The sequence below is a fragment of the Varanus komodoensis genome, unplaced genomic scaffold (genome assembly GCF_004798865.1).
Source record: "Varanus komodoensis strain SLA01 unplaced genomic scaffold, ASM479886v1 scaffold35, whole genome shotgun sequence".
NCBI classification, from domain to species: Eukaryota; Metazoa; Chordata; class Lepidosauria; order Squamata; family Varanidae; genus Varanus; species Varanus komodoensis.
This window is the reverse complement of record NW_025335856.1, coordinates 7,490,522-7,506,514: the sequence shown is the minus strand read 5'-3', so window position 1 is coordinate 7,506,514 and position 15,993 is coordinate 7,490,522.

The following is a 15,993-nucleotide window of genomic DNA, read 5'->3' as shown; positions in this document are numbered from 1 at the left end:
CTCCATAAACTCTGGGAGATTAACACCTTTCCTCTGCAATTGAACATAGAGTGGGAGTTTAGCTTAGGCAATGGACAGATATATTGACCTGTTATTATTTAAAGTTGTTTAACCAGGTTGAGATAAACGAAAGCTTTCAGCCCCTGAACTATCACACAAATCACAATTAAGGTGGCACATGCATTTGGAGGACGGAAAATCAATAGCTCCAACAGTATATTTTAGACTCTGTTTGGACTTCAGAAGAGAAGTAAATTTTCGAGACTCCCTGTCTGGTCCGTCCTTCCCATGCAAAATGAAGCTTTCTTAACTGCAGAGCAGGAATCCCTAGTTCATGTTGCAGATAGTTCGGGCCGTTTTGTGTATCTGCTTTCATGAGATGAATCCTCTGGCTTGCCATGGTACGTCACTTAAGGCCGTAGCATCCACAAAGGCGAGGCTGGCTTTTGGTGTCACAGATTGGTTCTAAACAGGTTCATGAATACCCTGTGTGCTTGTGACCATCCTCTTCTCACATCAAGAACTCTTTTGAGCATGTCTACCCAGTGTCATCAGCCCCTCCCACTATTAAAACAAATGGGACATAGGCAGAGAAGTATAAAAGAAGTCTACATGGGCAGGGTGGGGAAGAGTAGAGATGATGCGGCATGTGGAGCATAGTCCCCCTCTCCCCCCTCCCTCCCTCCCTCTCCCCCACCCCCTGTGTGTATGGTTCAAAACATTCCTCACTTGTTGAGGGAATCAGTACACCTCCTCCCAACATCACAGTGTGGGCATGACTTCACTGCAGACACAAGAAACAACTGGAAACTGCGCTTTCCCAATTCCCTTCCTAAGATTTCTGTTCTGCAGACTCTTTCAAGGGAGCACTGAAAGCTGATGACTCCAGTGGCCCTTTTCACTTCTTAAACTTGAGATGTAGCCACATTTCACCAGAAGCAACATTCAAAGGCAAAATTGGTGGCACGAGGTCCAGTGTATCATCTCAAAGGACTTAGAATGAAGCAATCATTCACACAGTCTTGAATAAAAGGTGCGGGTGCATATGGGGCTTTTAGGATGTTGCTACAGTTGTTGGCCAAGCATCCCACCAGGACTTCTGGCTTGGCTGCCATTCTGAGTGCAGCTTTTCATGCATTGTTTTCTGACAAAGGCATTACCTTAAGACTGTTGTCATAGAGGTCACACTTGCATTTAAGTCTTGGGTACAAGTTTGACTTGAATAGTAGAAGTTTCTTCTTGAGTTTGGTTTGTGTGGTTGGTTTGTGACATTTGCTTTTTCCAACATATTGCTGTACTTCTTCAGTATAATAAAGTTGTCCCTCCCTTTTTGCTGACCTTTTCCTGAAACGGAGGTCTGAATAAAGCATTCAGACTCTAGTGTTCAGCTGTTGGTTGGGTGTGCCGCTTAGCTACCCTTAGCCTCCCAGTGCCCAGTGCTCCAGTCATGCACAGAACACTATTAGGGATCCAGCTATTAAGTGTGGCAAGGTTGCCAGAGCGCAACAGGTAAATGGAAACAATTTTTGGTTGGGGCCCACTCCTGCTCCCTGTTATTCCCACATCACCCACTGATTAATGTCCTGGCCCCTTGTGTTAGACAGCAGAAATGTCACGTTCCATCTGCTTGACTGCTGCAGCTGTGTGCATTTCCCACTGGGACTCTTCTCTGGCCACACCTGCTCAAAGGGAGCCCAGCTCCTTCCCTGCAGCTGCAAGAGCCACTGGCATGAAATTGGGAATGGGATGGGCAGGGGGGATAGAACCTGTAGTGGGAGAAGGCAAGGGGCCTGGCAGGAATCACACTTGACTGGGGTGGGGGCATCACCATCTTTGGCAGCCGATATGGCCACATTCTTAGAGGGAATAAACACGGGAGGGAAAAGCAGTGCTTTTGCTTCTTTCAAACCAGGAGGCTCAGGGACTCCAGCTGAGGGGGAGCCCTAGCCATCTCCCTAGAGTAAAAGTGCTCCTGTATTAATTCTAGCCTATGCATACTCTGAGATTTCAGAACTGCACTATTCAGTGTTTCAGATTTAGAAGCCATATTTAATCCAAACTTGGCTGACGCTGTGCGTGCGTGCATAATCTGTTTATTTTCTTTGTTTCTCATGATACTGGAATCTGAGGTTATACAGTAAAGCTGAATGGTGCAAGATTCAGGGCAGAAATAGGAAGGGCTTTTTTACACAGCATGTCGTTAAACTGTAGAATTGGCTACCACAAGAAGTGGTGATGGCCACCAAACTGGATGGGTGAACAGGAAGGAAAGGTGCATTCATGGAGAAGGATATCAAGCGCTACTAGCCGTAATGGCTGTGTGCTACATCCAAGATCAGAGCCTCTAAATGCTATTTGTTCAATGTTAATTGTTAAATGAAAGCTAAGACAAAGATGGTAATGGTGCTCATGGTTTGGCAATCCTGAGGCTGTGGTCCTCATGTACCAGCCAATGATCACTGCTTCGTTGATATATAACTTCACATATGTTTCTTTAAAGAAGTGGCCCAGCTTCTCATGTAGGAATTCATCTATTCTCCTGATCATATCACCCTTTTGTGTGTGTTTCCCAGTTCCTCTCTACATGTGTGTTTGTGCGCACACCCCCCCCGACTGACTATCTATCTATACACACATATACACAAACATACATATACACCAGGTATGTGCATGCATGTGTGTAGGTCTGGTGACCAGAAGAATACACAGTACTCCTAGCTTGGTCATATCATAGTTTGTATAAAGGGAGTATAATATTGTTCGCATTATTTTGGATTCCTTTCCTAAGGATGTCTAACATGGAATATGCCTTTTTCCATAAGAGCCACACACATTTTTACTGGGATGTCCACTGCAATACCAAGCATTATTTCAGTCAATAATTGTTAGCTCCTATCTTATCACTGTAAACAAGAATTTGGAATTCTTTCCCCACAATATGCTCCGTTCTACATTTGGTTACATTGAATTGTATCTGATATTTTGATGCCCATTCCTCCAGTCTAGGAATGGGTGAATTGGCTGAGCCCATTTCCATAGACTCGCTCTTTTATCTTCTTCCAGATAAATTTCATGCTGGTTCCATGATGGTTTAAAAGAGAGAGAGAGAGAGAGAGAGAGAGAGAGAGAGAGAGAGAGAGAGAGAGAGAGAATGAATTCATTTTGTGCTGGACACATTAGCAGACACACTAAATGATGCATGCCCCCATTGAAGTGTGCACATCCTACAAATATATGTAGCATTTATTTTAGCATATCTCATTTTTTTCTTTTTTGTCAAACACTTTTTTCTTTTTTGGAATGGATCACAAGGCTAGAAATGGCCACAGATTTTATTCATATTTACATTATGTCCCATGATGTATGAATTGGGTCAATACATAAAAAAGCTCGATGAAACAGATTTAGGAATGTGCGGGGAATCTGGTCCACCCCCATTTCCCAGATTCCAGTTGGCAAACTTTGTGTTGGTGCCAATTTGCGATGGTATGAATTGAGCCAGCTCACATACTGTACTTCTGCCTGCAATGTGCATATTGAAACAAACAAACATGCTACAGAAATGATCATAGCTCCTGACTCCTAAGTAAGCAGATCAGAAGAAGCTTCCTCAGCTGGTTTAGGGCCTCTGGGATGCAAGCAGTCAAGTTTGCAGGGAGTGAGTGACCAGAGGAACCAAACAAGGAGTCCAAACAGGAATTTGGTGGTGGAGAAGTAGTGGAAGAGGAGGCAGAGGCAAAAATGGTGAACCTGCACTAGCCCACACTAGAGGCATTCAAAAAGAAACTGGACAATCATCTGCCTGAGCTGATATAAATTGGTGTCCTGCAATAGCAGGAGGCTGGACCGAATGGTACTCTTGGCTCCTTTCAACTCTACTATTCTATGATCCTATGATTAAAATTAGCCTTCTTGCACAAACTGGCAGCCAAAAAGCATGTGGTCTTTGTACAGTTTACGCAAATTGTGCAATGACCATCTATTATTCAGGTGCTAACATGAGCAGATCAGGTGATTTTATGCAAATCACATTAGGCCCATGTGCTTTGTGGGTGATAATTTGCACAGAACTTGCAAACTACCGTGATCTGTGCAAATTGTGTAGGTTTCTGGAAACTGGACAAATTGCAGCACTTCTTAGAAAGTCCCCTCTCCTCCAGTTGACCCACTTCTGATAACTGGATTGGAAGGAACAGGAAGTCCATCAAGCTTGAACAGGCAGGACTTCTTAGCATCAACACATATTTAAGCGTTTTTCTTATTCATCTTTACTCTAGTCCAGCAGCCTGTTTCCCATAGTAACCAACCAGATTCCTCAGTGCAAATTCCAGTAATAGAACACAAGGGAATACCAGTTTTGGAAACTTTCCCCTCTTGGAACCAATGCTGTCATATTTTTAACATCAGATTAGGAATGTCCTTTATTCTCAAGTATTTGAGGGCATATAATGTGGTCATTTATGTCAATTGTGGTTATGCTGCCCAGTATCATATTGTAACTATTTTAGCTGTTTAAGTGCAGGGTCCTTTGCTTTACACCATCAGTGTTTGAAATCCACTGAAGGCACAGACTTGTGGCCATCCTATGAAATTTTGCTTCCTGTCCTATCTAGTAAAAGCATCTCAGAATAAAGGAATAGATGGGAGGCCCCAGGATAGCTTATATCCTGGCTGCTCCAATATCCAGCCCTTCCCTCCCTCAAAAATGACTTTTTTGTGAGTGGGAAGGACACATTACTTCTATCTGCAGTTTCTTTCCAAAGCTCACAAAGTAGCTGGCTCAGCTTTTGCGTGCTCGCTGTGAGATGAAAGGATGGGTTGGGGGGCAGCTGTCAGTGTGCCCCTTCTCAGCTGCAACATTGAATTACTCTTTCTGTCCTTGGAACTCAGAATCCAAAATATCCTATGGCCCCCCAGACTCTTTCTAGAGTTCATAGGATTGTTCACTAAACCATTTCATTTCTTAATAGTTTGATTATCTTGTATTTGTGATTTTTAATTTTTGTGAAACACCCAGGGAACTTCAGCTAATGGCTGGTATAGAAATAAAATCAGAAGGAAGGAAGGAAGGAAATAGGGCACATCTTCATTTCTTTTTAGATGTATCTTTTCTTCAATTTGTATGTTGATAATAAGGCAAGAAAAAGTCACAGGTGAACCTAAGCAGATGAGCAATGTGTTAATTTGCATATAGTAAGTACAGCTAGGTTTTACTGCACACTTTTTTTTTTTTTTTTTTGGTGGGAGTTGTCGTAGGGAATGGAGCAATCTAGAAATATAATATTTGTTTGACTGGGGAAAATATGACCCAACTAGATTTTGGAATACCATGATCTGAAGGAAATGCCTCGGGTGGCAACAGCCTCCATGCTTAAGACCAAAGACATCTCTGAACCTCTTAGGTTGCGGTCCTACCTAGGGACCTGTTCTTGGAGGGTTCCTGAGCTTGGAGAATCATGGGCATCCTGTGCAGACTGGGGGAGTGCAAGCTGCCATGGGGGGTGCCATGCCTCAGAGTGAGAAGGCAGTTGAGGTATTGCCAAGATACCCTGCAGCACGGTGGAGCTCGTCTGCTCCCTTCCCCAGCACACCTCTTGAAGCACCTACAACACCTCTCCTCTGTGGCTGTTTGCAGTCCCAGAGACAGGGCCTGCAAGGGTCTTTCCAGGCCAGGTGCAGGGGAGCAGAGGTGATGAGCCCTGAGCTCAAGGCCCAGCTCTGACCACCGGATGAATTCATCAGGCTAGTTCTAGGACCTCAATTAATCCTGTGGCCACCCAGTTGCTACGGTGTGGCATGGGGTTGTGCTGTTAACATTCTGTTGCAAACATTTGTTGCAAACGTTTTTTATATCAGTCTCTAGGAGTGATAAATTCCCCAAATCACAGGCGGCATTCAGCTGTCTTCCTGAATTTATATTCAAGAGAAAGGCCTGTATTGTCTGTTTTGATTACTGAGAAATGCCACAATGTCTTGCCTCCCTTCCTTTTAACAGGTACCTTATCATAATTGGGCTCTTATCTTGTTCCCTACTTGAGAAGGTAGCAGGGACAGAGGGCTACAGAGACAGGGATGATTCTGCAGCAATTGCCGTCTCCTGGCAACTCCCAGACTGGCTTCTATTATTTCCCCTTTGCCATTAGTCAACTTCCTCAGAGCATTTTTCACATGAGCCAGCTAAATCATTGTTATTAAACTTTTAAAAGGGGTGTAGACATGTCAGTGCCTGGGATCCCCAGGGATGTGGAATCTGTGGTCCTTCTTATAGGACTACAATGCCCCCCCAACCTCTGACCACGCAGATTGGGGTTCATGGGAGTTGGGATGCATCTGGATCCAAATGGTCATGGGTTCCCTTTTCCTGCATAAAAGGGAAGGAGTCTAAAAAAGGGAATTGGCAATAAGGGATGTAAATGAGTCAAATTACCTGTTTGTGGATGTCTTTTGCACCATGGCCTGTTCCTACACAGGAAAGGAAAGGAAAGGAAAGGAAAGAGGCTCATGCAACAGAAATTAGAAAAACTGCCCAGTTTTGCCTTCATGCCAAGAACCAAACCAAAGCAGAAGGAAGTGGAAAACTAGGGATGTGAGAGGAAACCATTTGGGGGTGGGACTCCATCCGATTCCCTGGGCTTGGCTCCCCAGACTCCAGACTGTTGTGTAGAGGCCTGAGCCCAGCTAAGGACCTAAGTTCCTAGTAAGTTTTCTAAGGTTATCAGGCTTATGGTGCAAGCTTATGCATGTCTCCTCCAGAAGTCCCATCAAGTTCATTATGTACTATTGTATTTCAATGTATTTTATCATGTTGTAAGCCGCCCCGAGGTTTCGGCAAGGGGCGGCATAGAAATGTTATAATAATAATAATAATAATAATAATAATAATAATAATAATAATAATAATAATAAAAAATAATAATTTGTGCTTATTTTCAGGCAAGGGTTGCAAGATCACAGCCTTAGAGCCATCAGTGAAAATATTCCAAGAAAGAAGGTATTCTTTCTTGTGTTAGATTGTCTTTCTCCCTTTGCTTCTCGGTCTCCCTTGTGTACAATTCAGATCACAGTGAACGGACAAACGCCTACAGCTGAGAACAAAGAGTGTGCTCTAATTGTTGCTGGTTTTGCATCATCCAAATAATTTACCCTAATAGCCAAATTAGATAAGGGCTAGTAGAAAAGAGTTAAGTATGCATTCCTCTTTGATCTCCTTCAATTCCCTCCCCACCCACAGCAAGCAGCTTTTTCTTTGATATCTTTTGATAGAGACAGAAGTATCTTTAATACTATTACATCTTGGGAAGCATGGGTGTATATACATTTCCAGAAGCGTTATTTAAAGGGGGAAAAACACAACTGTTGCCTTTTTCTGGACAAGATACATTTTCTTTATCAGCTCTGTTTTAACAGCTGTATTATAGACTAGCTACATTGAGCTTTCCCTGCTGAAAGCTGAAAGAGAGATAAGAGGAGAGATTTCATTATGCTGACGTGTTTCTGTAAAGTGCTACGAGCTCAGTTTTGAAGTGAGCTGGGCTGACAGATTGGGATATGATAGCTGAATGGATCGACAGGGGAGAAAGAAGGATATGATGGTACTGTGGCCACCTTTGGTAGAAACTGAAGATGGATACAGGGGTGCAGGGAGGGGAGAGAAGCAAAATGGAGAAGAATTGGGTACCGCTACGTGCCCACAGCTTGTTGTGGCAAGTAATTGGATGGCATGGAAATAAGTGTTTTTACGCAGCTATGGGATGTAGAAAGGGGAAATACAGGTTGGAAAAACCGGTTGTGCCTTTGTGGGTCCAGATGGATGGGAAGGTGGATGCTGTATGTTGACCAAAGAACAGAAAGAAGCCAGAAGACTGAGAAAGAGATCAATGGAAGGAAAATGAAAGATAGAGTGGACTGCTTGCAGGCAACATCCCCAAGCTCTAAATTATTTAACTCCATTATTCCTATTGTCTGGTGGACATATATCTCCCCCACTCCATCCCCATTGTTAAAAGTTATTTTTCTGCTTTCATTCAATCTTGGAGGAGATCTCAATATAAAATGGGCCACTCAAGGTTTAGGTGGAAACTTCTGGCTCTTTGGGTGAAAGATAAGAATAGCAGCTTATTAGTAGTTCTACAGGGAGGCATAAAGAAAAACTGTCGGACTGGCAGTCCCAGGCTTGGTCCTCTCCCTTAACTGTGGATCCCTCATCTGGCTTTGCAAGGAGCGTTCCTCTCCTCCTATTATGAATTCCAGAGGACTATCCAGAGTCACAGGTTTTGTCCCATATTAGCCTTGTCGTCTATGTATTATCTAGTGAGAAGATGGATATATAAGTGGAGAACACTGATAGTGCCTCTCTTCACATGGTATGTGTAGGGGAGAGGGAGAATACTCTTTTTTTCTTAGACTGTGTGACTGAAATGTATAACGGGTCAGAGCATCTGCTCTTCACTCTGATGTTCTCTTAGAACTGCATCCTGAATTTTCTATCTTCTTTGCAAAGTTGTGAATACCATTTTTGTGGGACATTCTTCAATAGCTTATTGGGACCAGGTCTTCCCATCAATAGGGTCACACCAAAAGTTCAAGTTCTTCAAGGTTTTCCAGTTTCTCCCTCAAAGCAAATTCCACCTCAGTTCCACATTGGATTGCAGGCTTTTGGTTTGTTTCTTTTTTGTATGTTTTGTGTGCTTGTTTCCAAATGGATGCAACAGGTGCGTGTGTTTAACATGTACTCACTTTCTCCCAGTGATTAAACGATGTAGCCATGCGTTTTTAAAATGTGCACATTTCTTGTTCAGGGCTGCTTTGGAACACATTTTTCAAAAGCATTTGTATTTTGCCGCATAAATCCAAGAAGCACGAACTTTGACCATAGATTGCATTTGGGTGTTCATTTGGCACCAAGCGGTGCACGAGCTGAAGACTGTTTACAATGGTTTAAAGAGACCTTTGCCCATCTCTTGTGCCCGCCCATACATCATTGGCTCGAAACAGAATCGCTGGCTGTGTGAAGCCCAAAAGCAGAGGAGGGCAAGGTGAAGTCCTTCAGCTGTTTTGGAGAAGTTCAACCAGCCTTTCCCATGGTCTTTTCTAGCTAAGGGTGATGGGAGCTCCAGGCACTAAGTAGCTGAAAGGCCAAAGACTGCCCACCCCTGCTCTAAATGACCTGGGACCAGGGAATCTGGAGAAATGCCACCACTCCAGGAAACCTGCCCACGTGCTCATCTCAGCCACTAAGGCCAGGTGCTGCACAGCCATCTGACTGGCAACTGTAGAACCTGCTCCATGAAACTGCTCACCCATCCCTTTGTCATTCAGCACCTGACGCAACTGCCCAGGTTTGCATTTTCCTGCCAGTGTGCTGACAATTAGCCTTTCTGTATGTCTCAAATTTAGCTTGTTTTGCATCTCTTCTTTAATGCTGGTAAGCTGCTTTGGAGTATCTCCTGCACTTAATGCTGAAAAAGAAATATTTTAAATGAATATGGCCACTGTGGAAATGAGTTGCTGACCAGCAATTTAGAGACTGTAGGACATTCAGGCTAGGGGGTAAAATCTTGTCTTGGATAAAATTTCCCCAAAGGTACAAATTTCTTCAAACTTTATTGATACACTGCACAATCACAACCATCTCTTATTCTTTCTGAATTAGAAAAGGTTACAACTACAATGTAACATGCACAAAATGTCAGGTAGTATATTCAACCTTTTAATACGATTATTGACGGAAAAAAAAGAGACTTGACTTTGTTTGCATTAAGATAGGAAATAAAATGAAATAAAAAAGGATCTCTAGAAGGCTGAAAGAATAAAAGGCAAACTTTTGAAAACTTCCATTTGATATAAGTTCTTCTCATTAAAGCATTTGAACACTGAAAAATTACTTACTTTTTCTGTTTCTTTGAAAAGGATAAATTGTGTGAAAACAGTGCGCACAGCCCATAGCTTTGACACGGCTAGAATTGCACCATTGATAAGTCACAGAAGAACTTGTAAGTCTAGCAAAGATAAGGACTCTGAAATGGACAGGTAACGGTTTCATACAACCAACATGTTTCCTCACAATTGCACTTATACATTGCACAAGTAACTCAAATGATTTCTTTAGTTTATTTATTTAGTTAGTTTTAAAAGCTCCCCAGTAGTTGGAAGTGGCAGAAGCAATTCTTCTATCCTGGGTTCCCTTTTCTGTTTCTGGCTTAACTCAAAGAATGAGTGGTGTGGCTTGGTCAGGGGTGGAGAGGAGTCTCCATTGGAAGCCCTCCCTGTATGGTAGGCAGACACAGCGGATGCCATCTCCTTGAAGCAATGTCACAATCTGGGCACAGATGTCCCTTGCTTTTGAGAGGGGCCTGGTGAGTTTGATTTAGTTGGTTTGGCCTTGTGTTTAGCCTGTTCAGAAGATCCAAAGCTTCACTCTTCCCCCACCCCCAGATCAGTTGGTGTTCAGGAGAGCTTCTGAGTTCATTTTGAGTGGGAGAGGTGTGAGGTGCACAATAATCTGACTGCAAGCTGAATGAGACCTATGGATGCATGGGAACCGCTGAGTCAGTGTGAATATATATTTACTACATTGTGGTATCTAGCCTTTACCTAGAAAGGTAAACTATTTAGATTATAATCTGGGTTGCATTCATTGGCTCTGGGAGGTGTCCACAGAGTGCCATACAAGACTGTGTGGAGCTTCATGTGTTCATAGGAACCTTCATGAAGCAGTTGACTGCAGTCTTAATGGACATTCACGTAGACTCTCTCATACAATTTTAAAACAGTGCTTGCATTGGCCCTTTGATTGGAAACCCCCCCATTACTATTATTATGCAAATTTAACTATAAAACATGCCAGCTATATTCAAGACATCCCTTTTGGATGGGGATGTTTTCAAAGTTTTGTTTTGTTTGTTTTTCTTTCCCAAAAGGTACAGGATCCAGTACCACCCATGTGTCAGTAAGACCTGTCAGCAGAGAAATAGGAACCTAGAAGTTCATGAAGCAGCTCAGAATAAGTGGAATGTTCATTTCCAGAAGGGTGCAGGTCAGTGGAGCTCTTGGGAGGACTCTCTGCTGCCCACTCCTGCTTCTAAAACGAGCATTTTTGCTCTTTTACCAGGTTACTTTTCAAACCATGAATATCCCCTTATGCAAGCAGTGGGTCCTGCCAAGTGCAACAGAACTGGCAGAGGCTTAAAATGGCAGGTATGCACGGAATTTTGTTTCGTCCATCCCATCTGTGTTTCAAAGATTGCCAGGCGTCTTTCCTATCATTTTCTGCTCACTGGTGGAATGAGATTTTACCTCCCACTTTGAAAAAGTACACAGAAACCATTTATGAAATTTTTTTTTTTCCTGGTACCTGGTATTTTGTGTATCTTTCTTTGTGCTATTGAGCAGAGGCTGAAAAGAGAGAGAGAGAAGCAATATAAAAATAGTGGGTGTCTTACACTATTACGGTTTTGTGTGACCAAATGTGCAAACAGTTCCAAAAGCCACTGATTAAATGAATGGTTTCTGAGTTCAAGGAATTTGTCTGACAATGAAGATGCAGGTCCACTGTGGAACCCACCGGTCAGATTTATAGATATCCGGCACTAATTAAAACCCTTTTCGTATTTCCCCCATATCCGCCATGAACAGCAGTGCTAGATATTGCCCTAAGGATGCAGAGAAGCCTCACAAAATCCTACTGTCACAGTGGGAGGGCAAAGGTTAGAAATTGATTCAGCATGACATTTATGTTTTCCTAGCCTGTGCTTTGAGAAGAGATTTTCTGAGATGAGAAGTCTTGCCTAGCCAGCAAGGGACAATCCTCCCATGAGCCTGTTGCATTACTTTCTTTAGTGGGGCAACAGGTATGTCTGAATAAGCATCCACAGCTCTGTGAAAATGTGAATTATGGATGCTCCAACTGATAATAAAGTTTTTGTTTCTTGGAAGTCAAGTGATCGACACAATCACTTGATCAGGAACTCTAGCCATAGACTGTGTTCAAACACGATGCCAGCTTACATTATTAGTGCTACCTGCAGAGAGGAGCCATTCAAAATGCTGGGTTCAAGGATGTTTCCCATGCAGTTGGGAGGAAGCATAAACCAGGATTCAGTTTGATTTCTCTTATCCCTGGCTTGTTCTGTGAAAACTAAGAATTGTCATTTACAGTAAGCTGTTGTTCATTCAACATCCAGGTTCATAATCTACTGTTTCAAGTTCACTTGTTTAGCAGGTGTTCAGAATTCATTTTAAGCAGTGATTCCTGGCTGAACATAATCACAACCCAAGAATCAAGGAAAGTGGGTTGTGATCCTGGTTGATTTCTTCTCCTAGCCACTTGGGGGGCTTTGCTCAGGCGTCCTGCTCATGCATGTGAAATTAAAACCACAGTTCAGCATTGTTGTATCAGTTTCAGCCATAAACTCAGACTGCTTTTAATTAACCGATGTTCTTTTTAACTGGCAGCAAGGAATAATTCCTGAAGTTTTTCTTGGCATGGAGAACAATATTCTCCCCTTTCCCCTTTTCCAGGTTGGGGGTCTTAAATGTTGAGGTATTTTCACAGTTCTGCTTAGGATAATTAATCTGTATACTGAGGGTCATGTCTCCCCCTCACCATTTGCTCTTTTAAACAAAGTATGTCCATATATGGTGACATAAATGGTTATTTTAACACAGTTAATCTTCTGAGATTGTATATAGGCCTTATGTTTCTACTTCCTCATGGCAGCCCCTTTCCCCTGAGGTACAGATTTAAGTGTTGAGAGCATTCTCCCCTGCCTCTTTTCTGGGGGGTATAAATCACAATCTGGGGTTGTTTTTATGTTTGCTCTTTGTTTTCACACATACAGACTAAACTGCCTTTCAAACTCTATTGGATATAATGTAGGCTGCTATGTAGATCGTATGGACAGAAGAGCTGTGCTGGATAAGACCAAGGTCCAGCTGGTCCAGCTTTTTGTTTGCTACTTTGAATGAGAATACAGAGGCAGAGCTATTTGTAACATAAATATGCATTCTGGCCAGGGTAGTTTTTGCATTCCCATGGCAAAGCGACCAGAAAGGCCTAACTTCATGACAGGGCACAGGCTGTACTTTGTGAAGGTAAAATCCCTGCCCTCCCAAGTCACCTTGCTGAAGTCACCTTGGGAGCTGCAGTCAGGATATGAGGAAAGCTGACCTTCAGGAACCAGTGGCCTGAAGCAGCTTCTCAGACTCTCTGGCAGCACAGCCTTTGATAATCCCCATGAGTGACTTATCCTTCAGCCTCAGCCTTCAAGGCTGCATCCAGAAGACTAGCCCTGCTAAGACGGGTGTTGGTCACAGCCAACTTACCCTGTTGGTTGATTTCAAAGAGCCTTGTGTGGCCACCTTCCCCAGACTGGGGCTGAGGGCTGCAAATCTGTATCCCGCGACCTATGCTTAGTCTCACATGTGTAGCTGCGCTCGGGGCCATTAGCATACACTGATCGGTTATGCTGCTTACTCTTCATTCATTTCAGTGCAGCCAGAGTTGGAGCTCTGCACAAGACTGCACTGAGGTGAACAGAAGCCCACATTTTCTGTGTAATTCCCAGGCATAGCAAAGCTTCGTACCACAGGGGCAGTGCATGGACTTTTCTCACCCTTGGAATGCACACTATTTCTTGCAAAGCCAAGCACACTCTCCTAAATGCATTTGGAAAATATTAGAAACATCATACATGAGGCACTTAACATTTACTACTATCAGGCAAACTTAGTACATCATGTTTCATCAGCATTTCAGTGCACATCATTCTGGAAGGAAATCTCCCCTTCCTTTTCAGCAAACCTCCAACTGAACTTCTATCCTCCCCACTCCCTCGCTTAAGTCAGAGGTTCTTCTTTTTCCTTACGGTTGACATAGCCCTTCACCAGATCTTTTGATCTTCACCTTGTGGCTCTCCATCTCGAACCAACATAGCCAATGGAGAGGAACCATGGGAGCTGTAGAGCAACACATCTGAAGAATGACATTTCACATAATTCTTTACCATTGGCTATGTTGACTAGGCGCTAGAGGACCAGAAATTGCATATCCCTCTTCCATGACAAGGTTCCACAATTAGCCAGACAGAAACAATACAGTGTTGGTGGAATGGGATTGCTTAGGTTTAGCTTTCTCAAGCTGATTGATCAGCAAAACTTAGGCATTTTAACCCTCAATAACTCCCAAGCATGAATTTAAACATCTTCTATTTTGCAAACCTGTTTCTGAGATTTGAAATGCTTCTTCTATCCACAATTCTATTGCATTTACTTATCCCCTTGAGAGTTAAATAAGTTATTTGAACTGATGCAAGGATTGTGATGCTCCTGCAAACAACAGACTCTTGAATGTTATCTAGTGGCTTTCAGTTCAAACCTAACAATCATGGATGGACCAAGCCAGATGTTGATCTAAGTTGACAAGCAAAATAGCTGAAGTCTCTCCCCTGGTGTCTTTACATAATATGCCATTAAAACACCTCCTGTGTAAGCCAGTTAACCAGTTGCCAGATCCAGGACAAGCCAAATTTAAAATGCATCTCTTCCATAGTCTTTTGGGCCAGGGGAAGAAGCTACTGCCTTCAGGAGCCCCTGGTGGGTGCTGTGGATATAGGTCTAAAATGGACTTTGGCCTGATCCAGCAACGCATTTCCTACAGAGGTGCTAAACTCTTTTGGTTAAAACATACTGCTGCAAATTTCTTATTGAGATTAAATCAGCATCCGGATGGCTTCATGATGTTGACTTCTTCCTTCTTACATGATCGTGTGAAAACAACACAGATTTTGGGGACCTTAATGAACAACACATTTATTATGCCACACACTTTCATGGACTGCAATCCATTTCACTGTATGAGCAGCTCCCGATTATGGTTGGCTTTTCATGGACTGTAATCCACTCGGTTGTATGGGAAGCTTCCAGTTAAGGTGGAATTTGGAAAGGAAAGTGCATTCCATAATTGAAAGAACAATGAAACATTTTTGGAAACCATGTTCTCCAATTCTCTATCATCTCCCCCCATCTCTCCCTGAAGGGTTTGAGTACTTCTTTTCTTGAGATTTGATGGGCAATAAAATAAGTTAGGGGAAGCAAAGTCTGTACATTCAATAATAATGCAGTTCTGGTGGATTTGCTTTCATCATTCAACTAAAAACAAAGCCCTGACCATTTCATATTTTTTATATATGAATATACCACCCAAATGTTTAGTCTTGTATAAGTAAATATCAGACTCTTTTAATCATTCATGTTTTACATGTGTAGATAATCTAAACACCTTGATGGCACATCTTTTAAAACATCCATGTAGACCTATTGAGAATCAGCAGCAGTCACTTGCCATCCACCAGGTCATTTTATTGTTCCCAAAACATGGCTGATAGCAGCTCAGTACAATGGGCATAATACTTCCTTACTGCTTTTCAGGTTCTGGTGGACCTCCTGGTCTTGAGACTATCCTCCAATGGAGAGAATTCCTGAAGGGAAAAATGGATTATCAGGATCCTAGATTTATTTTATTTTCCATCTCAGTTTCCACCTAGGAAATAACCTCTGTGTATATCAGAAGAAACAGCATAAATTGAACACAGGTAATTAGTACCCTTGCATGGCTGACCTTCATAAATGAGCATGGAAATTACTCAGGCCACCCCATTTGTCCAACTTGGTCCTGGGGCATGATTTGAAGCAGGTCCTAAATAGGGCATTTGATTTAAGAGTGCTGGACCATTGACATCTCTCCTGCTCATGGTTACGACCTTGCTAGCTGTTTTGTTTCATTCTGTTTTTAGTGCACAAAAAAGATTCCCAAAATATACCCCGTCACAGAAAGCAGATCTTTCTTCTTGTAGGTGGCAGAACTCCTTCCCATCTCAATGTTGTTTGTGCAGACATATGCAGCCCTTCGTCTTGGCCAAGATCACCCAGACAAGGAGTGGGCCATGCCAGACCTTTCAGCAAACTGAATCTCCAAATGGAAACATCATGTTGACA